The sequence below is a fragment of the Helianthus annuus genome, chromosome 14 (assembly GCF_002127325.2).
Source record: "Helianthus annuus cultivar XRQ/B chromosome 14, HanXRQr2.0-SUNRISE, whole genome shotgun sequence".
Taxonomy (NCBI): Eukaryota; Viridiplantae; Streptophyta; class Magnoliopsida; order Asterales; family Asteraceae; genus Helianthus; species Helianthus annuus.
In genome coordinates, this window is record NC_035446.2 from 121,995,469 (window position 1) to 122,004,195 (window position 8,727).

General features: G+C 33.1%; 1 long non-coding RNA gene across 1 annotated transcript; it reads left to right on the plus strand.

Annotated features, from left to right (window-relative positions):
- The first annotated feature begins 1,517 nt into the window (after nt 1-1,517).
- On the plus strand, nt 1,518-2,427 carry LOC110905837. Its single transcript, XR_004879291.1, has 2 exons — nt 1,518-1,676; nt 2,067-2,427. It is a non-coding gene; the product is annotated as an uncharacterized LOC110905837 (long non-coding RNA).
- The last annotated feature ends 6,300 nt before the right edge of the window (nt 2,428-8,727 follow it).

Genomic DNA, 8,727 nt, shown 5'->3' on the forward strand with positions numbered 1-8,727 from the left:
ATATAAATATAAATATAAATATAAATATAATATAATATAATATAATATAATATAATATAATATAATATAATATAATATAATATAATATAATATAATATAATATAATATAATATAATATAATATAATATAATATAATATAATATAATATAATATAATATAATATAATATAATATAATATAATATAATATAATATAATATAATATAATATAATATAATATAATATAATATAATATAATATAATATAATATAATATAATATAATATAATATAATATAATATAATATAATATAATATAATATAATATAATATAATATAATATAATATAATATAATATAATATAATATAATATAATATAATATAATTCGGATTTTTTTAATTCTGCAATCAAATTTAAATATTGCATTTGGGTAACATCTATCCTACTTAAGACTATCCACGTTCACAACCCAATTCAACCCAACCTTTAATAAAAAACTAATTTCTCTCTCTTTCAAATACACAACTCAACCTAACTCAATTTTTAACACACATTCACAACTCAACCCAACCTAAATTTTTATTAAATAAATGTAAATAATAATTGAAACAATTATTTTTTTTAACAAATAAAAGGTACTTATTTTTGATATAAAAATTAAAAAGTTAAACAATCAATCAATATATATAATATACTGGAAAATATATTTTTTTTCAAACGAACTCCGTTTTTAATAAAATTTATATCATAATGTTCAGATATTTATTTTAGGAAATACGGTGTATTTAGTTTTGTTATTCAGTTTAAATAATAAAAATTATTTGAGTAATAAAATTATTGGGGGAATTGGTAGTTAGAAAATAAAATACAAAACAGAAAATTAAGTGATGGAACCAATCCAATTTTGACAAGTGGCAAAAGATCATGTGTAATCTCTTGCAACCTTGGGTTGCTAGGCCAACCAGCTTGTGGAGGAAAATATAATTTTTCTTTTTCTTTAGTTTATTTGGACAACCTAGGTTGAGAGAAAGTCACCACTGGTGATAGTCTAATAAAGTCCATACCTAAGGAATACATGCCATCCATCTAGGACCTTTATTTTGTGTTTTCCCGCCAAAAAAGCACCAAAAATCCCTTTGGTGCATCCGGTTTGGACTACCCGTTTTACTAAAGCGGGTCAAAAATTGCTCCCATATATAAGGTTGTAAGCCTCTATTTTGTAAGAGCATTCACATCCAAGGCATCATATTCTGAGTGAGGTGTTTTTAAAATATAAAAAGTATAAAATGTGGTTGTGAGTGGAGAAGAGAGAAAATGTTACTGTTCATCTGTATATTTGGGGGGACACTCTTCACCCCCTATAATTTTTTAATATATTTGAAAGTGGTTGTGAGTAGAGGAGAGAGAAAAGATAATGATAAAAGTATAAAAAAATATTATTTAATTGAAAAGGAGAGAGAAAATGTAGTGTTTTTTAGTGTAATTTAGGGTGAAAATATAGTGGTTTGGATGTGAATGCTCTAAGCCGTTATTCTTTCCCTCACATTCTGAATCACCGATTAGAGTTTGTCTTTCTCTCTCAACTCCATTGAAACCCGTTTACAACTCAGTTCTATTAGGGTTTCTTCATTTTCTCTCTACCTACTGCTTCTCCGTTGTTTCTATGATGATTTAATGAAGCCGTCATCTTCATCACAAAGGTTTGATTTCCTATTATCATTGTTGATTTACTTAGATTTTCTCACTAATCTTTGTTTCTTTTGTATCTTGCAATGCTCATCAATCCAACTCTACCTTCTCTGTTCTTTTAAAAATTGGTATTTTAGATTCAAACCCTAAAAACGGAAAGGTACGTTTTCATGCTTTAGATTTGAACCCTAAAGATTCTTGATTTATAGAATGGTTCTTTTATAATCTTTAATCGTCTTTTTCCGATTTGCTCCTATCTATTATGATCTTTTTCATAAACATTATGTTGATTTTGTGATTTATATTGTCCGATTTGCATCCTTTCGTAGGGTTACATCATCTTCAAGCATATATTGTTTTTTGTTTTTGAACTTAGCTTGATTTTTTTTGTCTGATTGCAGATGGATGGTATAAACTGTTTATGGAGCATTTGCATTCTATACTGTTGGTTTCATAGACTTCCACCATAATCTTTGGAATGGATGTGTCACATGGTGGTATGCTGCATGGTCGTTGCCGATTGTAGGCGTCTCTGTTGAGCCACCTTACGAGAGCTTTCTTTGCCCTGCTTTCGGGCCATGATGGTGATGTTTGTTCACCTGATTTTACCCCTGTAAAGTCTCTTTTATTTTATTTATCACATTAGAGGATGTGAGAACGGTGTATTACCATAGATTTTGAAGTGTATTAAATTTGTTACCTAACTATGATGGTCTCTACACCTGAGTTCTTATCGATGAAAGCTTATAATGATTTTTCTTAGTTTTTTTTTGTCTTTAATTCCAAGGATATATTTGGGAACTGTAAATTTGAAAATCTCGATTCGTTTTAACCTTCATTCTGATTTGAAGCTGTGATGCTCAGCTGAGCTTTGAGGCTATGATGGTTGCCTGAGCCTGTATTGTGAACACATGCTAGCTTAGAAATTATGCACATAAGGTGTTCCATTGCACAAACATAAAAACTCTTAGTATTGTTTATACTAAATACCACGTATATTCTTTCCGAAACTGGAAATGTACACTTTTAGTCGATACAATCACAATATTCTTGCTCATATAAGCTTCAGTTTAACGACATTGGTTGTCGTTTCAAATGTGAGTGTGTTGTTTTCTATTACTATTGTATGCATACTTTTTCTCAATGATGGCATGTCTGGTACATTTTCTGTTTGTTTACGTGTTTGTGGTATGAAATTGAATTCATGTGATTGATTTGAAGAGTTGCAAATTTGAATCCATGTGATCGATTTGTCGCGCATTTTCGGGGAATATTTTCTTTTTCGCTCTTTCCCTGTTGTTGTCATCATATGCTACTTACTCTCTGCTGTTTACATTGTTGCTTTTGTTTGGTTCTCAGTCTATGCTAGCAAGGCCTGCACTTTTTCTTCTGCGTTGTTCTCAGAGTCGATTTATGGTGATTTGTCTTCTTATTTGTTCACGGAGTTAGGTAATGGTTTAATTTCTTTTGTTGCTTTGTTAACCTACAATTTTGGTGATGTTGTTGATTTTGAGTTTAGATTTTGCTTCAAATGGCTTCATTTTGCTTCTCAATATTTGTAAAAAAACCACACTTATAGTGTGAAAAAGGGGCTTTTTTTGAGTTGTTATATAAATATTGTGCCTGCTAGCATGCGGGAGTTTGACTACAATGTATAGGTGTGAAACATGTGTTATATATGCTGAAAAACAGTTTGTTAGAATTACTTTTCTGTAATGTTTTAATTTCTTTTGCTGTTTCGTGGCAAATATTAAAGTTTAATATTGGAAAAAATAATCTGGAATCACAAAACCATTAACCGAATAGGTGGAATTAGTATTGAAGTTTGAAACTAGTTTGAGTAATCTCATTCAAAATATCTTTGGTGATGGATTCTGTTAAAGTTTTTAAGTGATGAAGATATTGTTAAATTATGAGTTGAGTGATGAAGATATTGTTAAAAATATGTGTTGAAGTTTTATATATTGAGGTACAGGTTTATACTCTCACAAAGGAAAGGGATAAGTTTACGTTGAGAGCACAATAAAAAAGTGATGACACTGCTCTTTCTAACATATTAACTCTCATGATTCTATGATATAAATTATTGTAATAATCCTATCTCTTATAAATTTTAAAGGAAGGCCTTTCAAAGAAACAAGCTGCTCAATAATCTAAGATTTGGAAATTGTTAGTTCAGTTTTCAGGTCCGCACCCTGACCAACAATTTGGTTCCGTTTTCACATCTCATTAGTATGTTTATTTAATAGTAATTTGCGACTGTGTTATCTTGCGTGTTGTAGGTTTTATTATTTTTCCTCGGCTATTGAGCAACCAGAGCAAGAGTACTATTCACATGTCACACCCCGAAATATAAGAGCATTGGCGTGACTGGACCGGTATCTTCATTGCACAGCGAAAGCAAATAAGCTAAGACTTCTAGAAATCGAACGCTACTAAGTACTCGACTCCACATGGTTCTCCTATTCCAACTGTGCCATAGTTTTGAAATGCAACCTGAGAAAGAAACATGCGAAAAATCAACATAAAGTTGAGCGAGTTCATAGTTTGTTTGTAAAAGATTTGAAATAAATCTTTTTGTATAACCGGTTTTTAAAATATTGTTGAGAAAACGAATTTAAAATCATTTTCTTTGGCATGTTATACGGAAATTTTGTATTCGTATAACTTCGTATTTATAACGCATTATGTTCGTAAACCACGTATTTGTAAACTCTTGTATTTGTAAAGTTTGTGTAACCGTCAATGTCCACCCTGACATTGACGACATGCATGCATAATCCTATGCGATGTATTCGTATAAAACATGGTATGTAATTTGTAAAACGTATCTGTAAACTGTATTAAGTAAATGTAAGGAATACGAGATCGCTAATGGTTCGCGAGGCCACTAACATGTGTAACGACATAGGAAGCATCCAAACCATAGGCATTTTTTTTACTTGTCGATTCACGACTAGAGACACAAAAGCACTCTTGGTAAAAACGTGGCCAAGAGTGTGGCTGCCTGAAACCCATTAGATCTAACCTTTTGTTCCGCGGTCTAGTTATGTAATTGATTAATGGTGCTTATGGCACCCTATACGTCACATGATCTATGTGTCATTCCTTAGTTTAATGTACCTCTTTGTACTTGTATTTTCCCGTAGTTTAGAAAACCAGAATACGTGTGTATGCACATTTCGAAAAATACTCTTGCTTGAAAACCCGGTATAGAACTTAAGCTTTTCGTAAACCATTTGTGTTTATTAAAATTTCACAACCATTTGTGATAGTTAAAGCTTGTCTGTGAAATGGTTTAGAAATACGTAGTTTATGTTTATTGAAAATCTTGTATCCTTTGCAAAAAGTGCATGTCTTTCCACCCCGAAAACATTTATAAAAATGTAAAACCGTAAAAAGGTGGGGTTATGAACTCACCTGGATTTCCAAGTTCAAAGCTAGCTATATACGACTCGGTAATGTCGTTTCCAAGACGTGATTCGCTAGCGTGCATTATACAATATTCCTAACACGGAATATATTATAAGTTTCTAAATAAAAGCGGTAACTAAACTACGTGTCACAGAGCTCTACCGAATCGTTAACCGGACGATTCGGCGGTAAGTTTTGAACTTAATGAAAACGAGTAAGTTGTAGTTAGTTCGCTTATTGTCGGTAATTAATAAGTCTCGAAAGACTTAGTTCTCGAGAGAATATCAAAACATATAAATATTTATATAAGAATATAAAAATGTAGTGATAAGATCGCTTCGTCGTCCCGAGAAGTCGTACGTGTATGTAACGAATGTTTTATGAAAAGAATATATAATAAACTCGTATTATATATCGTATGTCGTTTAGGCGTTTGAAATAAATTTAAAAGTTATATTTATTTTATAAACGAATTCATGTTGGTATTTGAAATAAATATATAACTATATTTCTTTTTATAAAAGAATCGCCGAGTTTTAGGTGTTTGAAATAAATAGAATAATCATATTTATTTTATAAAGAACTTCCGCGTTTTTGATGTTTAAACCAAACATCGTAGTCGCGTTTGACCGAAAAATTGCGTCGTTGCCGTTTTAATCCATTTTCCCATCCGATTTCGACTGTAGTTACGAAAATTTTATTACGGAGCTAAATATAGCGTAAAATTTAAGTTTTCGAGGTAACACGTGTGTCCATTGCTTCTATTTCGTTTCCGCCGGTGCGTTCCCGCAGTCGCGTTTTCGTTCACATTTGCATTTTGTGACGTACGGAAGTGTGATAAATTCACAAAATTAAATTCATAAATATAAAATATTCGTAGAAAGTTCGTAGTTGTCGGCGTTGTCAGTATTTCATAAGATTTCAGTTCGTTACCATTTAATATTCAGCAATTTCTCCGCAAATCGTTATACACGTATTGTAAAGTTGATTAGGCGTTCCTAGACATTCCAAAGGCCTAATTAAGTTTATTGTACGTCTTAAACAATATTTATTATCGCTTTAATCACCTGTTAATCATGTAATTAAAGACGTAAACTACCGGTTGTCACATTCTCTCCTTGTTAATAAAATTTCGTCCTCGAAATTTAGACTATGTTAACTCCCTAGAGTTATGTTATGCGTAGATAAATATGACTAATACAAAAGCGAATGATCATGAAGTCGAATCAAGACTTATTCAGATTATGTGAACTTAAGGACATACTACAACAATCGAAACCCAACGATCAAAAGAAATGTGTTTCAGAAATTTACGTCAAAGGAAACGAGACGTGTTGATACGGTCATCATTGTGACTAGGTTAACAGGGGTCCAATAAAAGAGGAATTTCGAGCAATAGAATTCCAAACGGATGTTCACAATATGCAAATGAATTCTAAAAGCAATAACATCTGCTAGATGAGACTTAGAATCAACAAGCATCAAATGAAGTAGCTTTGCATGAAATGCTCGATCGTGATTAGCACAAGCTACAAGTTTTGCCGATGCTACAAGGTGTCGTAGTGATCGAGATAATTCAATAATAGCGGTGACTGAACAAGTTCATCGTGTTCGAAATCAAATGAAAGCGCTATGAAGAAAATCTGAAAATTTGTTTCAAACGACATCATAGGATTTTCAATCGAAAATGGAACATCAAAGAAATAATGTTTTCGATCGAAGATGAAGAAACAATGAATATCGCAAAACATTCGATCGATAATGAAAGAACCATTAGGAGGTACACTGGAACGTAACATGAATTTGTGTACCATTGTCTTAACACACCATTATGTTAAGACTGATTTAATATGATAAATCAAAGCGGATTTAAAACAAGTCAATAAATAAATAATTAAATCCGTTCATGAGATGCGTAACGAGTTTAGCGCAAGCTTCAATTTAGTGAAAACACCACCACAAGGTGTCGAAATCAACAAGCGACTTAATGGAGTCGTAGACCAAACAAGTCTGCTACGACTCGGAACAAATGAAACACTTGTTAAAATTTGATTTGAATATGATGCTCCCAATACATCATATGGCACCTTGAATTGAATATGTGTAGCGAACAAGTTCAAACAATTGAACTTGATTTAGGTGCAATCCAAGAATAAATACATGTATCGACTAGAAAACTTTCGGCATGATTACTGATGTGCGTAAGTGTGTATAGTTTTTAATGTATATTTTAATCCCTTTTACACTTTTTAGCCAAGTTTTAAATTTATAAAACACGATATTTACTAACACTAAATACACATATGGGTAAGTGCACCCATCGTGGACGTAGTATAGTGTTGGTAAGATACCGAGGTCGTCCAAGGACACAAGAGCTTTTAGTACCGGTTTATCCTCAATGTCTAATCAAATCAAAAAGTTAGAAAAAGGTTTTAAACTAGAAAAATAAAACTAACTAAAATGCTGAAAAATAAGATAAAAGTAAAAACAGATAGACAAGTTGAATCACTTGGATCCGACTCGTGTGTAGTGTAACCTTTGATTATTTTCGCACTTTTGCACTATTTAAGAGATTATCTTAGTTATTGTAGTAGGCCTCTCTTTTGAAGGTGACGTTACCCTCAACCCAGTAGTTTGAGTCAGCAAGGATACAATCCTAAAGGGTCGGATTATTGAAAGATAATTAATTAAGTTATTAATGCATAATGTGGTAGGCCCCTCTTTTGAAGGTGACGTTACCCTCGGCTAAGTAGTCTGAGTCAGCAGGGATACAGTCCTAAGTAGCCGGGTTAAAGTTTTAATAGTAGCTTAACTTATGAGGGGATCAAAGAGTTTGGACCCCCGCCATCCAATACCAGTGGGTATTGAAGGAGGTCCTACTAAATTTGACCCAGGTCCTTTGCAGGATCTATACACTGAACAATGGCAAGACTCTTACCAAACCGTTCCCTTAACCCCCGACCAGGTAGCCAACATACCTCCATATAGACCGTGGAGATATGAATGGTGAAAATCTTTAATTTTATATAGACAGTAAAATAATGCCAAGACACCACGGACAAACGATAAGGAAGAATCACCTTCAACATAATAAACTAGTTATTAAACATTAATACATAACCAAATAAAAAGTGCGAAAAGATTAAAAATAAAAAGTATTACAATAAACACTTGTCTTCACCAAGTGATGTAAGAGACTTAGGCAAACATGGCCTTTGATTGTCAAGAACTCTTACGATCAATCTTGGATCCTGAGATGACTCACACACTCTATGATGGACAATGGATGATGGTGGTGGATGATGGTGTTGTGATGGTGGTGGGTGGTGGGTGAAGTTTGAGAGAGGTGGTGTGCCAAGGGATGAGTTGCAAGTGATCCAAGCACTCCTATTTATAGGCTGAACAGAAGCTCGGGCACGGCCCCGTGTCCATTCTCCTCTCTTTCTTCATTAAATGCAGTTTGTCTGCATTAGTTGACCACGCCCCCGTGTCCGCTGAGCACGACCCCATGTGCAGAAGCGTATCTGTACTATCAAGATTTCCCTAGATCTTGCGAATCTTAGAGTTGACCACGGCCCCGTGTCCGCTGGACACGCCCCCGTGGTGGGTGATAGAAGCTTCTATAACTTTGTCTTTTCTGCTGACACT